Raw genomic sequence first — 15,182 nt, 5'->3', positions numbered from 1 at the left:
GCCTGATACTCTGTGGGTTTCATAACTCTGTGGGTTTCATTTGCTAAAAGAAATCACAATATTACACACCCGACAATGAAAACTCCGTAATACTTTCCATAAAGAAGACCAAGGTAACCACTTGCTTCAGACCGCACACAGAGTGAGAATCATTAAAGGCATGTGTTACACATCAGCTGCTGGAGCTGCTCACCACCTAAAAGCTGGGACTTCTGAGAGGCAAGTTCAAATGTTGCTTCAACCCTGAAGCAAACTCAAAGAGCAATCAGGAGTAGTAGAGTGATATTTCCTAGGGTTCAAAGTCATATGAGATAGGAAGGCTAGAGTAAAAAAAGATGTCCCGAGCACATAGAAAGGACAGAAAGTAAAGAGGCCAGTTGGCCAGCCCCGGCCAGCCATATGCCAGTCCAGACCAGCTCAAATGTGGTTAGCTAGCCTAATGGGGGATTTGCCAGGCGACTTGTCAGCCATAGTTTAGACACATGGACATCCTCTGTGGATGCACACAGTCTGTCTAGAGGCGGGCATACTTCAGGAACAGGGGGCAGAGCTGGGCAGGGCTGGGGCAGGGCAGGGCTGGGCAGGGGCTGGCCTTGGCGTCATCATGCACATCCTATCGGTCTTTCCTGTTACCGCCGGGAAGGGACTGATCACCTCCCTGTGGTGCTGGCAGGACAAACCCGCAATCTCATCCCTCTGGTCACAGTCTGGTTGGCTGTCTGAAATGAAGACTGTCCTGCTTTACTGTGTGCCGTGGCCTATAACCTAAAGTAGGGCACTGGACCAAAGCCTATTCACTTGTAAAGGTCACCAACGCAACTTGACCTGCTCTGCCTAAACCTAATGAAAAGATGTTCAGTTCTGCTTTATCTTTGCCATTTTAACTTGGGAATAAAACTGTTACTAGATGTTCCAAATGAGGAAAAACGGTGGAATTACACTTGATCTGACACTTGCAGATCGTAGGCCACATGCCACTGGGTACGTAATGGGTGAGTGTGTCGAGTTTGACAAACAAGACATTCCAACAATACAACGGTAAGTGACCTTCACTTCACCATGACAGCACAAGGTAAGACAAGGCAGAGGAAAAGCTAACTAGCTAACAGACACTGCTCTCTAAACTTAAACAAATCAACCACAAAACCCCCTAATATAAACAGTGGCATGCAACGAAAAAGACAAATGAAACCAATGAGCGCTCGCTGCCTCTTAGAAGAACTCGGTCTGACCGCTCCCCAGGTTTCACAGGGCCGACAAATTCGGGCTTACCCCAAAAACGTCAATCCGCCCTTTTTTTGGCCGAGGAAATCTCCCAGTCAATTGATTGCAGATCCTCAGCTCTGGGAGAGAGAGACCCTCAAACTGGGAGCTTTGGTCCTTATCCACATGCTGCATGCAGCCTCACTCAATCTTTCCCTCTCTCTGTACCACGGCAGTAGCAGTCGCCTCACTCACAAGTCTCTCTCACATTCTCCCACTCCCTCCCTCGGCTACGGGTAATCTCTCGTTCCACCAGATTGGGCGCTCTTTTTTTTCCCTCCCGACATCATGTGAAAGTGGGAGAAAAAAGTATTTTTGTGGTGTGTGTGCGGATTACCTAAGGCCTACAAGTTCGCAGTGTGAATGGCAGCAACTCAATTACAGCAATGTGAATCAGGTGGCAGAGGCTAGAAACCACCCTCAGCATGACATGGGACAAAGACTACTTCAACCAGGGGAATTCTGGGTTGGATAGCGGTTAGACAGGACGCTTTGTACAGTTGCATCGGTTCTGTTTACGCTAAAGAAGCCGTCGCTAAAACATAGCAACTGTTTACTAATTTGTCCCGTCGCAAGTGCAGATCGTAATTAACGTTTTGGGGGAAAACTGGAAATGTGTCACGTGCCAGGCCTACTTTACCAAAAGCAACATGACATGAATTGCAGACCTGGATATCTAAAAAGACATTGATATCTTAGATGAATCTTTAAGAATAACAAAACTGTTTTGGACTGGAGTTAAGGATCCTGACCAGGGCCGACCATTTAAAATTGAAAATGGGTTTTTGTCAAATATAACTGTAAGCAAAGACAGTACAGTGGGACTAGAAATCCAATAGAAATCCCAGATCACGCTTGTGGCTACGTTGGCTAGCTAAGCTGATTCGCAGAAACGCGTCATTGGGTCTAGCGGTCGTCTCGCGCCGAACTGCGCATGTGAAGGCCATCAAAATCAAAGGCACTTCGATATCAAGTTGTTTTTGACTAAAATTAAACGTTTCAGAATGTAACTTTCATGGTTGAAGTAATAACATGTTCAACTACTTAAGACATTGGTTTGAATCTAGGTTGTGCTTTTAGATTTAGAAAACATTTTCAACTAAGAGAAACTAAAAGTTATTCCTTATCAACTCCTCAAACCGCAGCCTGGTCTGCATGGTCTGCTTCACAAGCATTCCCAGAAGTCTCACGATGTTGCATTTCTTGGTTTAGAAACTCTGTGCTGTAAGCTAGTTTCCATGCTCCACTTCCTCTGGTATCCGGTGTCTCCAATCTGACAATTAGCTGCCCCATGCTAGGGCCCCATGTAACCCCCGACCTCACTTCCTGTCTCACTGCAGCGCTCTCTTCCTGTTTGCAGGTCTGGCCTGTGTCTGAGTGGAGTTCTGCTCGTCGTTCCTCTCAGCGTGTCAGCTTTGCTTCTAATGGCTGGCCTTTTGCTGGTCCACTAGGTCCATCATGGCTTCATTTACGGTGGGGGGTGGGGGGGAGGCTGGGTGTGAGGCTCAAAGCCAACGCTGATGAGAATAGACAGGAGTAGCCTGGGGTAATCACATCTTTATCCTTGCTGTTGGAGACCACGCTCTCGCAGACGCTAACCTCTTAACACACACACAAATGGAGGGGCAGGTTGGACGGCTGCCAAACACGTACGTCTGCTTTTCAAATGGAACCCGATAGCCGTGACCCACACCGTTCGGCTTGGCTCAAATCGGGAGGTATCAGTCGCAAGGGTTTGAAATGATAACACAGTGGGACCGATCGAGAGCACAGCTCCACCTGCAAGAGACTGGGCCCCTCAACAGGAGGCCGGATTTAGCTCTCAAAAGAAAAACATTCATCCACTCCTGACGTTTTCTAACTCATTCTGACAGCGGCTCCCTGCCGCGTTGGGCCATGAAATATGAAAGTGTGAATAAATAAGTGCGGAGGGAGTGAAGCGTTGTTACAACAGTCGTCTCCTCACTGGGGGTCATCTGGAAATGGCAGCCCTGTGACCAGAGTCATGAGCTCGCATTAGACAAACATAAAGTGTTGTTTTAACCAGACCCGCTATACAAATACACACCCGCCCCCAGGCCATTGGCTCTCAGTGGTAAGCCCCCACAGCCATGGAACCTTCACATCCCAAAGGATGGCGCTGCGATCGAAAGATGCGCATTCATGCCAAGGTCACAGATCGCCATTGTCCTTCAGACCTTTCAAAACAAACAGGGAGGGTCATGCAACGCCACCCTGTGGAACCTCAAAGCACAAAGATTAGGGTTGTCAGTAGACACACAACTCTCTCCAACAGAACCTCTCAAACGCCGTGACAATGAGACAGAATGTGCAGAATATGACTGGGTGACGATAGGAGTTTCTCTGATTTACAATCATGTGAGAGGGATTTCAACTTTCAGACTAATATATATGTATATTTAGTAAGGTTTGCCCCCGGGGAAGCATGGAAAAAATGGCAAGATACTAAATCATATTGTGTACTTATAATTTGATAATGCTGGTAAGTATTATGATGAGATTATAATTTCCCATGTGCCACCAAACTAATGAGCGCTTGGTCAGATTTTCAACTGCATTCACAAAAAGGTAAACCACAGAAGCTTGGAACACTTGGAACACCTTTTCTTGCTCCATTTCATATGCTAATGTTGAAAGCTCTGCGTTTTAACTGGCCTAGTTTGTAATGATTCAGGGCGACACCGGCGTTCTCTGCTTTTTGTATTTGTAGGGAGGAGAATAGGGGATAGATCGTATATCACCATGATCATAAATCAATTAGTCTCTTCGCCACCTGTCGTACAACGCAACCCAAACATTCCTGCCCTTGCGGGTGTTGCTAGACGATGATCACCACCACCAACCTAAAGACCCTGACCCTAACTAACCCCTCCCCCATCTGCCTTCAATGGTCAATATCCTGATTAATCACCAAAACACTCGTCTGATGAGAAGTTTTCAAGCGAGGCAATCACAGAGAAACTACCTTGGTGATTTTTATGAGGGGTACATTGAGTGAGTGAGCAGCGCTGGGTTTCATTCATTCATTCATTCATTTATTCATACATTCATACGCCCCTTGTCGTTTGTCACAGACAAAAGAGAGGAGAGGAATTGATGCAGACCTTGAAGGAAATTGCGAATCAATACCCTGATGGCTTTTCAAAAGTGCTGAATGCACAGCAAACGCCACACAGTGTCATTGTTTTAAAATGGGAGCCTGGACGGATATTGACGCCTGTTTGTATTGATGGTGCGTCAGTGGCAAAACACATTGTAGATGGAAAGGCCAACTGTCAACATCTAGATGACCTACCTTCCAACAACTCCGTCCCTCTAGAAAAGTTGGGTTGACTCATCTAGACAAACTCCCTGCTGTGCCGACCTGCAGTACGTCAGTCTAACTAGACGACTGCACACTACGCTGTTCATTCCAGCATTACAGATCAGGATCTAGGTCTCAGAGGAAAGCTAAGGAAAACTCCACTGGAGGAAAAGAAGTCCTCTTCAATTTTTCATGATATGTGGCGTTTCAACAACGTCATCACGCATTGTAATGTCAAACTGCTTGGGCCGCATGAGACGATGAGGGGGGGGGGGGGGGGGGGGGGGGGGGGGGGGGTTGACAAAGTCTCAGAAGACTTCCGCTTAACAACTGCCTGGTGCCAAAACCGCTGCAAAGAGATTCTGGATATTTTCATGTACATGTTGGGCTTAACTGCTAGATAATAATATCCTTTTCACAAAGCCAGCTCCCCTAACAATGCTCCCCCCACCCTTTATTGTATTCACATTTTGCTATTTGGAACGAATTCTTAAAAAGCAGCTGAAAAGATGGCACAAAAAAAAATATGTCTAATCCTCCCAATCCTCAATGTGAGAACATGGAGAAAGTAGATTTGTCAAGCTTTGATTTCGCAGTATTATTTCATTATAAAGTGGGACTCGTAGCACAGCTTAGCTGTGTGAAATGGCTCAATCAGTGTCATGCGGAACACTGAAGTGGGGGGAGGGCCATCTGAAGACCTGAGCAAAACCAACTTGGCAGCATGTTAAAGACACTATGGTATTGTACCTATCACCTGTACCATATTCTTCAACTGCATAGAGTCTTTTCAGCCAACACTTACCATTCACTTCCAGAGGACTTGACAGTGGAGAGCGATTTGGCTTGGGTTTAACAGAATCTAGGGCAGGGTGGTGGTGTATTGTGTAGCAATAGCTGGGCACTGGAGGACGGTTTTTATATAAGACAAGCTCACACACGGAGCCTGCTGTAGACATTATAAGGTTGATTTTCAAAAGAACAAAAGCTGCCATGCTATTCTTTACACTGCTGGTGGGAAAGGGGGGGGTGAAACAGAATCCAACTAGTAAGTTTCTGCGTCACTGCCCTCCATCCAAATTTGCTAAATATGATTTTTGTAATAATCTCCCACGGTTCCCCCATTTCCTTATCTCCTTGGTCAGATCCCAAAAAATCTGATATTCGAGAACCAAGGCCAGACCAAAGCTGAGGGAGGAGGATATATCTGGCCAAACATTTTGTATCTCGAGCCAAAGTCACTTATGAAGGTACAAGGATGCAAAATGGCGAGGCCCTAAAAGGTGACTTTCCCCTCCCTCCACACGGAAACTTGCACATTTGCGTAAAGTGCAATTATTATTTTTTGCGTTGTTCAATGCTCGACTTCTCACCGGAGCAGAGCACCTCAAACCTTTCTTCCGGTTGAGCTCCTGTTCCTCTTATAGAATATTCACTCAAAAGTATTATGGAGCTCCTGCACCTAAACATACAACTGTACAGGCACCCAAAATGAGTAGAGGAACCTATTTCAGTCAAGCATTGGTTGTCACAATACTAAAGTTTGACTAATGATGCGATACCAGGCCAAGTATCAAAATAGCGAGCATATACTATGATACCACGGGGTGGGGGATTATTAGCTTCCTGTTCGCTCCCGCCCCCCCAGGACACCTGTTCTCGTTTTCTATACGTTATGCATGTTCTTCACAAAAACCTGTCCCTGATATTCACACCTGTACTCAATACAACACATTGGATCTAACTTCAAACTGTTTACTGTATAATAGAATAGGTTACTGCAGAAAGTATGCAGAAATGGTTGATTTGCTCATATCCAAAAGGCATCCCTGTGATTTGGCAGGAAGAATGTACTAAAGGAATATACAGTCAAGTCCATATTTATTGGCACCCTTGATAAAATGAGCAAAAAAATACTGTGTAAAATAAATAATAGAAGTACTGAGCTACAATATTTTTGGAGATTGTTTAAGTAATATATATAAAATCAAAATTTTGGCACCCCTCTTTTCAATACTCTAGCATCTTCCCCGTGCGAGGATAATGACACTGAGCCTTTTTCTCAAATGTTTTATGAGATTGGAGAACACATGGAGGGATCTTAGACCATTCCTCCATACAGAATCTTTCCAGATCCTTGATATCCTTTTAAAAACTACTGGCAGGCCACTAACAAAAACCTGGTAAGTTGACCAATACGCTATGCACAAATTTGGTCGGCACAGGAAGATCGGAAAAGGGATCGATAGCCTACTCAAAAGAGATACAGTACGCTTCAACGGTAGGATACATAGCCCTAATCAACGTAATTCTAAGCTCTCTTTTTCTGGTGTTAGTTCAATTCTGTTTGGTCCTACATTTTCGAAGTTGGGAGCAGTGTGTGTGCGAGATGGTATAGTTATCTGAATAGTAGGCTAAAGATTGTTTCATATAGTGCATTTTCCCTTACTGCCAAAATGACATGCAGATCATTATGCATTTACGGTCATGTCCATATTATTGGCACCCTTGATAAGAGATGATCCATCAAGGGTGACAATAATTATGAAACATTTGAAAAGTTAGGCACAAAACAGAATTTAACAAACAGAAAAATTAAGATACTGTAGCTTAGAATTACATTGATTAGGCATATGCATCCTACCTTTGAGTAGGCCATCTATCCCTTTTCCGCTCTTCCTGTGCCATCCAAATGTGCATAGCCTATTGGTCAAGTTAACCGTTTTTTTGCTAGCTAGGTAATATGACTAAAAAAGGTTGTTTGTTATCAAACCAACAATTAGTGGCCTTCCCAGTTGTTTAAAACCGCACGGGACATGGTTTATTCAATGACATAAAATGGGTGTGAATTGAAGTAGAAAGGGGAACAGATAGCTCTGGTGATACGGGGCACAGCTTTTGAATAGCTTGGGCTAGAGACACGCGGTTTTCAACAATGTAAAGGCGCAGGCACGACTGTCACTGTGCTCTGTTTCTACTCTATGGCACTCAGAAGCTGCGTGACAGCGAAGCCTAGACAGACTGGCCTGTGCTCTTGGTTCTTACAGGCAAAATTAAAAGTAGAGCATCTACTTCGCTCACGCCGCGAACTGCTCCAATAATTAAACTAATTTAACAACAGAAGACTCATCACTGTCTGTACACCCCAGCTTGCCATCACGGCTACATTACATTTTAAAACTGATGGAGATGAGCAGAAAGAGAGGACGGAAAAGAAGGTGAGTAACGGCTGGTAGGGAATACTCTGGCTGATCACAGCTGATATTGGATGAAGCACTCATTCTGATCTGACACCACGCTCTGAACTTGGTTTGATATTCTCATTGTAGAACGAGTAGGGATGATCTCGATATGAGAAACAGACCACCCCTCCCATTCCCAAACTTTTTTTCTTCAGATCTACACCATTCACGTGGATGGCCTATTTTGAGATCAAAACAGAGAATATTGCATCCAAGCATCCCTGAAGGCCAATAATATGTATTTCTGCACAGAGGAATTGGGGAAGAATCTAACAGTGAACTGTAAACAAGACAGTACACAGTTCGCTGGTAATTATAAGTTGGCGCAAAGTAGATGACAACGGTCAAAAAGTACAAATAGTTAGACAAATTTGGCCTGGTGTAGAGTGTCCACGGGCTGACTGAGATAGAGGGGGTTGGGGTTAAGTGCACCAAGTTGACCTCTATGGGTCAATAGGTGATGGCTACATTTATCATACCTCTGCTAGCTTCCAAATGAGAACCAAGGAGGCTGCTTTCTCTAAAGAATTCCAACCACATTTCTACATCAACCTCTACGCTAATGAAGACTTACTACAGGCAACCAGATGCCCAGTGTTTATGAGAGAGACAAATATTGGAATCCCTGAATGGAAAAACATGCCATGCTGGCTTCAGGCAAAAGCAAATAAATATTGCGTCAGTTTGACGATTTAATGACTGTGGTCTGGATCATATCAGAAGTTTAAATACCTGACAGAGTCAATATAAAGCCCAGTATTTCATGCTTCATGAGAGCAGTTAAAATTCAATTTGGCTTGATAGGAAAACAATGCCGAGGGTGTGTGTTGTGGTGAGCGCTAGCTACAACAAAATGTCTAGCTGTCCAAATGAACCAATGGGAGAAATATAGTGAGAAATAGATTTAGGAAATGCTCATCAGAGAACACCCTACCTCTGGGGGTCCTTCCCACAGAGCATCTCAGAACAGAGTGCAGCCCCAAAATGGTTGCTGCACTGCAGATGAGTAGAGCGAGTGGCTACTGAAGGCTAGGGGCCAACTGAGGATGACCGCATCCTGTTGTACGATGTGGGAACCGCCAACACTGGGACAATGGAGAGACACGCTCACGCTAGAGAAATCCACCCTCGTCGAAGAGAAGATGGCAAGAATTCCACAAGCAAAACAAACATAGCGTTCATTTCAGCTCCCGTTTCATAAGTTGTGTGTGGGCAGAACATTCCTTGGTGATTGCAATTATCAAAACGAACACACATGCAATGTGAAAACGCATTCAATTTTGGCATTCCACTCTTTTTATAAGAGTCTGTCCAGCCTTGCCTAAAACAGAGAAAAGATACCGTTTTCAGAGAGGCAATTAGCTCACATGTATTTCCATTAGGTCACATCTATTTTTCTTTGTTGCCGCTATTCTATTGAGGCTAAATATACTTGTACTAAATAAGAGTACTGCAACACATTATACGGTAATAGAGCACTCCAACACAACATAACTACCAGGTCATTCTCACAGCAAAATCATAATGTTGACAAAAAAGACAGAAAATACAAATATTTGCAATAGGCCTATTCCTGGTTCTGCTGTTAAGGTCTACAAAGACCGTGTGTGGACTGGACAGCCATGGAAAGTAGGTGACACTCTTCATCAAATAGGCCTATGCTCATAAAACCTTGACACCCTTTAAAACCTTATGAAACAACAATCCCGCTCAGCTCAGACGCCCTGATCATCAACACTTGTGCTCAGCAAAATACTGTTGTTGACATAACGTAGGATTCTAGTGTTCGCTGAACACAGTTATGTAAGCTACTGAAAATGTCACAAGTTAAACAGAGCAAGCCTCAAGATAAGTACGAGTTGTAGGGAAATGTACATGGAGCTACAGATGAGACAAAGATGGCCTTATATTAGGGCGGGAGCCGCGAGTTAGAGGCAGAGAGGGCTTTGACAAACGAAGAGTGGCTGGTGTGTACATAGTGAAAGACGTTCTGGAAATAGACCTGGAACACAAAGCAGCGAACACCTCCTGGAGCCCCCCCACCACATTTCACACACGCAGGACGCCAAACTACATGCTTGGGGTTTCCACGTTCATTTTGATTTAAATGGAACTCGGGAGAGGAACTTAAGCAATTTTTAACTCCCTCCCGCTCGCTCGGGCTCTGATAACGCGCCCAGTCAATGGACTGTGGGTCTATTTAACTGCAGGCAGCCCACAGCACAGTCATACATAATGAATGGTAACTCACACGAAAGCCTAATCACCATTGTGCTGTCACCCAGCAGAGAAGATGGCTTGTTTAATTTACTGTGCCGCATAAGTCTCAGTTCTGCCCAATTTAGTTTAGCAATCTCGATGAGTGAGTACTCCAGGTATTTATCAATATGCTTTTCTCCCAATGCCATGGATCAGTAAGAATGTAAACGCTAATGTGCCTGCTGCAGTGTGTGTGTGTGTGTTTTACAGGGCGAAAACAACACGTTCTCTGACAATAAACCACACGACAAAGGCTGGGTGAAATAAACGCGTCAACATTAAGACTGCAATAAGACATATACACTACATGACCAAAAGTATGTGGACACCTGCTCGTCAAACATTTCATTCCAAAATCTTGGGCATTAATATGGAGTTGGTCCCCCCTTTGCTGCCATAACAACCTCCACTCTTCTGGGAAGGCTTTCCACTAGATGTTGGAACATTGCTGTGGGGACTTGCTTCCAATCAGCCACAAGAGTCTTGGTGAGGTCGTGCACTGATGGGCGATTAAGCCTGGCTCGCAGTCAGCATTCCAATTGATCCTAAAAGGTGATCGATGGGGTTGAGGTCAGGGCTCTGTGCAGGCTAGTCAAGTTCCTACACACCAATCTCAACAAACCATTTCTTTATGGACCTCGTTCTGTGCACGGGGGCATTGTCATGCTGAAACAATAAAAAGGCCTTCCCCAAACTGTCACCACAAAGTTGGAAGTAACAGAATTGTCTAGAATGTCATTGGATGCTGTAGCGTTAAGATTTCACGAACTATGAAAAACAGCCCCAGACCATTATTCCTCCTCCACGTTAAGGTTTGCACTATGCATTCGGGCAGGTAGCCTACTTCTGGCAACCGCCAAACCCACTGCTCCAAAGTCCAATGGTGACAAGCTTTACACCACTGCAGCCGACACTTCGCATGGTGATCTTAGGATTGTGTGGGGCTGCTCGGCCATGGAAACCCATTTCATGAAGCTCCCGACAAGCAGTTATTGTGCTTATCTTGTATCCAGAGTCAGTTTGGAACTTGGTAGGGAGTATTGCAACAGAGGACAGACAATTTTTACACGCTACGCGCTTCAGCGCTCGGCGGTCCCATTCTGTGAGCTTGTTGGCCTGCCACTTCCTGGCTGAGCTGTTGTTGCTCCTAGACATTTACACTTCACAATAACTGCACTTACAGTTGACCGGGGCAGCTCTAGAAACCCAGAAATTTGACAAACTGACTTGTTGGAAAGGTGGCATCCTATGACAGTGCCACACTGAAAGTCACTGAGCTCTTCAGTATTATTTTCTTTAAATTTAACTAATTAAAGCCATTCTACTGCCAATGTTTGTCTATGGAGATTGCATGGCTGTGTGCTCGATTTATACACCTGTCAGCAACGGGTGTGGCTGAAATTGCCGATTCCACTCATTTGAAGGGGTGTCAAAATACTCTTGCATATGTAGTGTAGTTGTTGGAACAGTATATTGCATGGTCATTCATGTTAACTAAAAACTAAAGAAAATCGTGTTGGTGTGTAATGACACATAGGATACTTACACAACCTAGGCTAAGACACACTGTGTACTACGATCTACATCACTTACACAGCAAGTTTCTCATCGGCTTGCTAAATCATGTCAGCTGACATGGTCAGACATCACCACAGGCACGGTGAAAGCCTGTACCCATTCTGCCCATTAAAAGACTGATGTGGTCCGAGTCTGGCCACTGGAGGCTTAACTTAGCTCCGCTCTGGATCCTTGCACTGGAATCTCATCAGTTTAGCGAACAACAGCAGCCTCTCTGAAGCAGTGTACCATGACTGAGATCCAGAGAGATGGGATGGCTTCTCCCCGGCTTTACTGTGTTGACAGACCATAGAGACAGTGGAAGCAGCAGCAGGCAGCAGCTCACAAAAGAGGTTTGGCTGAAGTGAGCAGGGCACAGCACACAGTATGATAATGACACGATGAGCTGAGCTCTTCAGTTTGCCCTAGCAGAAGCCAAAGCATTATCAGATCCGTTCTGGGTCATTATCCTCCCGTTCACACAGATCTGGCCCCGGCCTCATCTAATGTGCAGGCAGGAAGCAGGGTGATGCCGCCATCTATGCCCGCCTGGCACCCGCCAACACGCAGAACCTGTTATACGCGGACAACAATTCTAAAAAAAGGTCCATGCAGGACGTCAACCAGATAATCTGTCAGTGTCTCTGCCTTGACAGAAGCCCAGAGGTACAGTTTCACAACTACAAAAGTGATTGACTGAGCAAAAAGTAAAAGGTCCCTAGAAATACATGCACAAGGAAACAGAGGCATACTGTGCAAGCTACATTGTGTTTGATTAGTAGGACTATTTCCTGGCGGAGAACATTTGCAAGCTGGTGTAGTAAGTACCCTGTGCTGAAGTGACCCCAGGCCGCCAGGCTAGCTGTTGGCAGGAGGGGGTTAACTCCTCAGAATGTGCAGTGGAGCTGCTCTAACAAGAATATTAAAGGCATGTCCCTGGGTGCTGACAGAGAGCACCGAGGCAGGGAGAGGAGGAAGGAGAGATGAGGGGAGAGAGAGAGAGAGCGAGAGAGAGAGAGAGAGAGAGAGAGAAGGGAAAGCGAATGAGAGCATGTGGTGGTGGTGGGAGGGTGACTACGATTTTCAATGACAATGTGCTTAAGATCCTAGTTTCAATGAAGGAACATATCATCCGTCAACGTTAATGTCAGTGTCCAGGGGAAAATGAAGGGAAATGGAATGGAAGCCATTCATTAGGAAAGGGTCAGGAGAGCCCAAAGCGGCCAGTCTCGCCCCGCTGATAGCCGCCCCGGGAAAATAAATATATACAGAGACCATTATTAATTGTGCATTTCCGAGGTGGCAGGCCAGGCACGATAAAAGGTTGGTTCTCATGCTACAGAGATATTATTAGACTAGCTGCCTGGGCTGGAATCGGTTAGTATTGTACAACTACCAGGGGCTGTCAATGGGAATGAAGACGAGGTTTCACTGCCTGCCTGGAGTGGCTGACTGGCTGGAAGGAGAATGGGCCTGGCTCTTTACAGCAATGTGGATGTACTCAGTGGAAGCAATTGATACCATTGTTTTATGGATGGGGGGGGGGGGGGATTAACTGACGACAATAGAGCTCTTTCACTGGAAATGTCAGCCGTCAAGCTGAGGGACTGTCCGACTCGGCAAAGGAGACTTCTATGAAAGCAAAGGCACAAAATGGATGTGGAAAAAATGACACTGCCACAATATCCCCACACAAATTGTGAAATGCAATAGGTCTCTCGTGGTAGAATAGATTAGGCCAACAGTGTGTGCGTGTACGGCAATGCCAGACCAAAGTGAACTGTACCAAAATAGACCGTACGAACTCAATATAGATAAAGTAGTAAGCTACACCAAATTAAATGTACTAATTAGCTATAGCTTCGTCTTCCACACAGCGATCTGAAAAACAGCCTTATGTAGGCTAAATCTGCTCAGAATCTCAATGTCTAAATCAATTGTCTTTTCAATCACACCCGATACAATGAATCACAATAATAGCTCAGTGATCAGTCTTAAGGTTAGCCTCATTCCAAAAGAAGACAAAAACTGACCTAATTCTTCAGGCATATTAAACTGGTGAGGGACTTAAAATATCAGAACTGATTATCCATTCTAGGCCATTTTTTCCTGATGAGATTATACAATAGCTGATAATATTAAAGATCCCTCACCACAGCCTTTCAGCACTGCGTAGGTAACACAATGGCATTGGGTCTCCGACTTCCCATCTGGGTTTAGGTATATTGGAATAGTAACTTGAGGGGAGGCGCTCTGCCACTTTAAGACTTCAATGAAGCATAGTTATTCGAGCTACCACTCTGATCTAATTGCTCTCCTACATGAACACGGGAGAGCTGTGCACTCTGACACGTAAAGATTATTTAATACCATCAAAGCCATAAAGGGAGAAATTAAAGGAGGCGATAGAAAAGGGGGGATAACTTAACCCTTTCATGGCTCCCAGGGAGGACTAGGAGAGTAGGGAAGCAGACGGTGGACCGGGTGGAGATAGAATCAGTATGTGTGAGCTGGCCTGTCAAACTCCCATCAACCAGGCTGACTAGAGCTCCTATATTCCTACATCACAGGGGCCTAACTTCCCCAATCCCCACTCCGCTCCACTCCCATGGCAGCGACTCCCACCCTCCTCCTCAGTCTTTTCCCACACTCGCCCCATTCCCAAAGGCAGCAGCAACATTAGCGAGTACCCCGGCCAAAACCACTATAACATTGCAATTTATTTCTACTCATTCTGAAGAGGTCTGGGGCTGGGGCCTGTTTGATGAAACCAGGCCTTGACCTACATGATTGTCAGCCACACTATTTAGCTGCACTCCAACTCCTACCTTCTCTATTCAGCAAGTGTTTCTTTCCCTGTGTAAACAGTTAGTCAACGGCAAAGAAACAACTTCATGATAAACAACATCAGAGTTGGAAGACTTGACACACCACACTACTGCTCATTATAACAAACTCCCAAAATGTCTGACTCACTAATGTATTTCTTTCATAAAAGAGAACCAAAGCCTCAGCTCTCGAAACTGTGGTTTCGCTCAGATCGGAGCTCCTCACTCTTAAAATAAAACCCACACAAACCCCGGCATCTCAGCGTGAGCGGGTCGACTCGGTTGAGGTGTTTACCGTTTAGCAAGCGCCGTGTGATATCTCCGGGGTAACCTGCTATTGTGGGGGACCTGTCTCATCTGTCATTTCTCCTGCGCAGTCTCAACTTTGGGAAGCAGGAAGTCACCGACTGAACACAAGGGACAGATAGGGCTGTGGTAAGGCTATACACCCACTGTGTGCCTCGGCTAACCAAAGTTAAAATATGTTGAGGTTGCCTTTTTGGTAGAATCTCTATACCAAATGTAGCTGTACTTTCTATCGCTACAATCAGTTGGGCAAACATTTCTGCCCATCCCTGAACCCCACCACATTGCTAGGTGTCTTATAGCCCTCCATCTAGCTAGACATGAGTATATTTGGTAGATAGGCTTAGTATTTAGCTACCGTATCATTTTAACTCATAATTCTACCTTCAATAAACAGTGAAT

At 45.1% G+C, this 15,182-nt stretch overlaps 1 protein-coding gene across 5 annotated transcripts in view; it reads right to left on the bottom strand.

Moving 5' to 3' along the window:
- Window positions 1-15,182, bottom strand: part of raraa (retinoic acid receptor, alpha a) — a 192,096-nt gene that overhangs the window by 165,763 nt on the left and 11,151 nt on the right. Inside the window, exon 1 of one of the 5 annotated variants that reach the window (XM_055924449.1) lies at window positions 1,273-1,440. The exons of the other annotated variants lie outside the window; for them this stretch is intronic. The gene's annotated coding sequence lies outside the window, so the exon portion shown is untranslated. Of the gene's footprint in view, window positions 1-1,272; window positions 1,441-15,182 lie in introns of those variants that run through there. 5 annotated transcript variants of the gene reach the window in all.

This window comes from Salvelinus fontinalis, chromosome 1, assembly GCF_029448725.1.
Source record: "Salvelinus fontinalis isolate EN_2023a chromosome 1, ASM2944872v1, whole genome shotgun sequence".
NCBI classification, from domain to species: Eukaryota; Metazoa; Chordata; class Actinopteri; order Salmoniformes; family Salmonidae; genus Salvelinus; species Salvelinus fontinalis.
The sequence above is the reverse complement of the archived record's forward strand: the minus strand, read 5'-3'. Positions and strand labels throughout refer to the sequence as shown.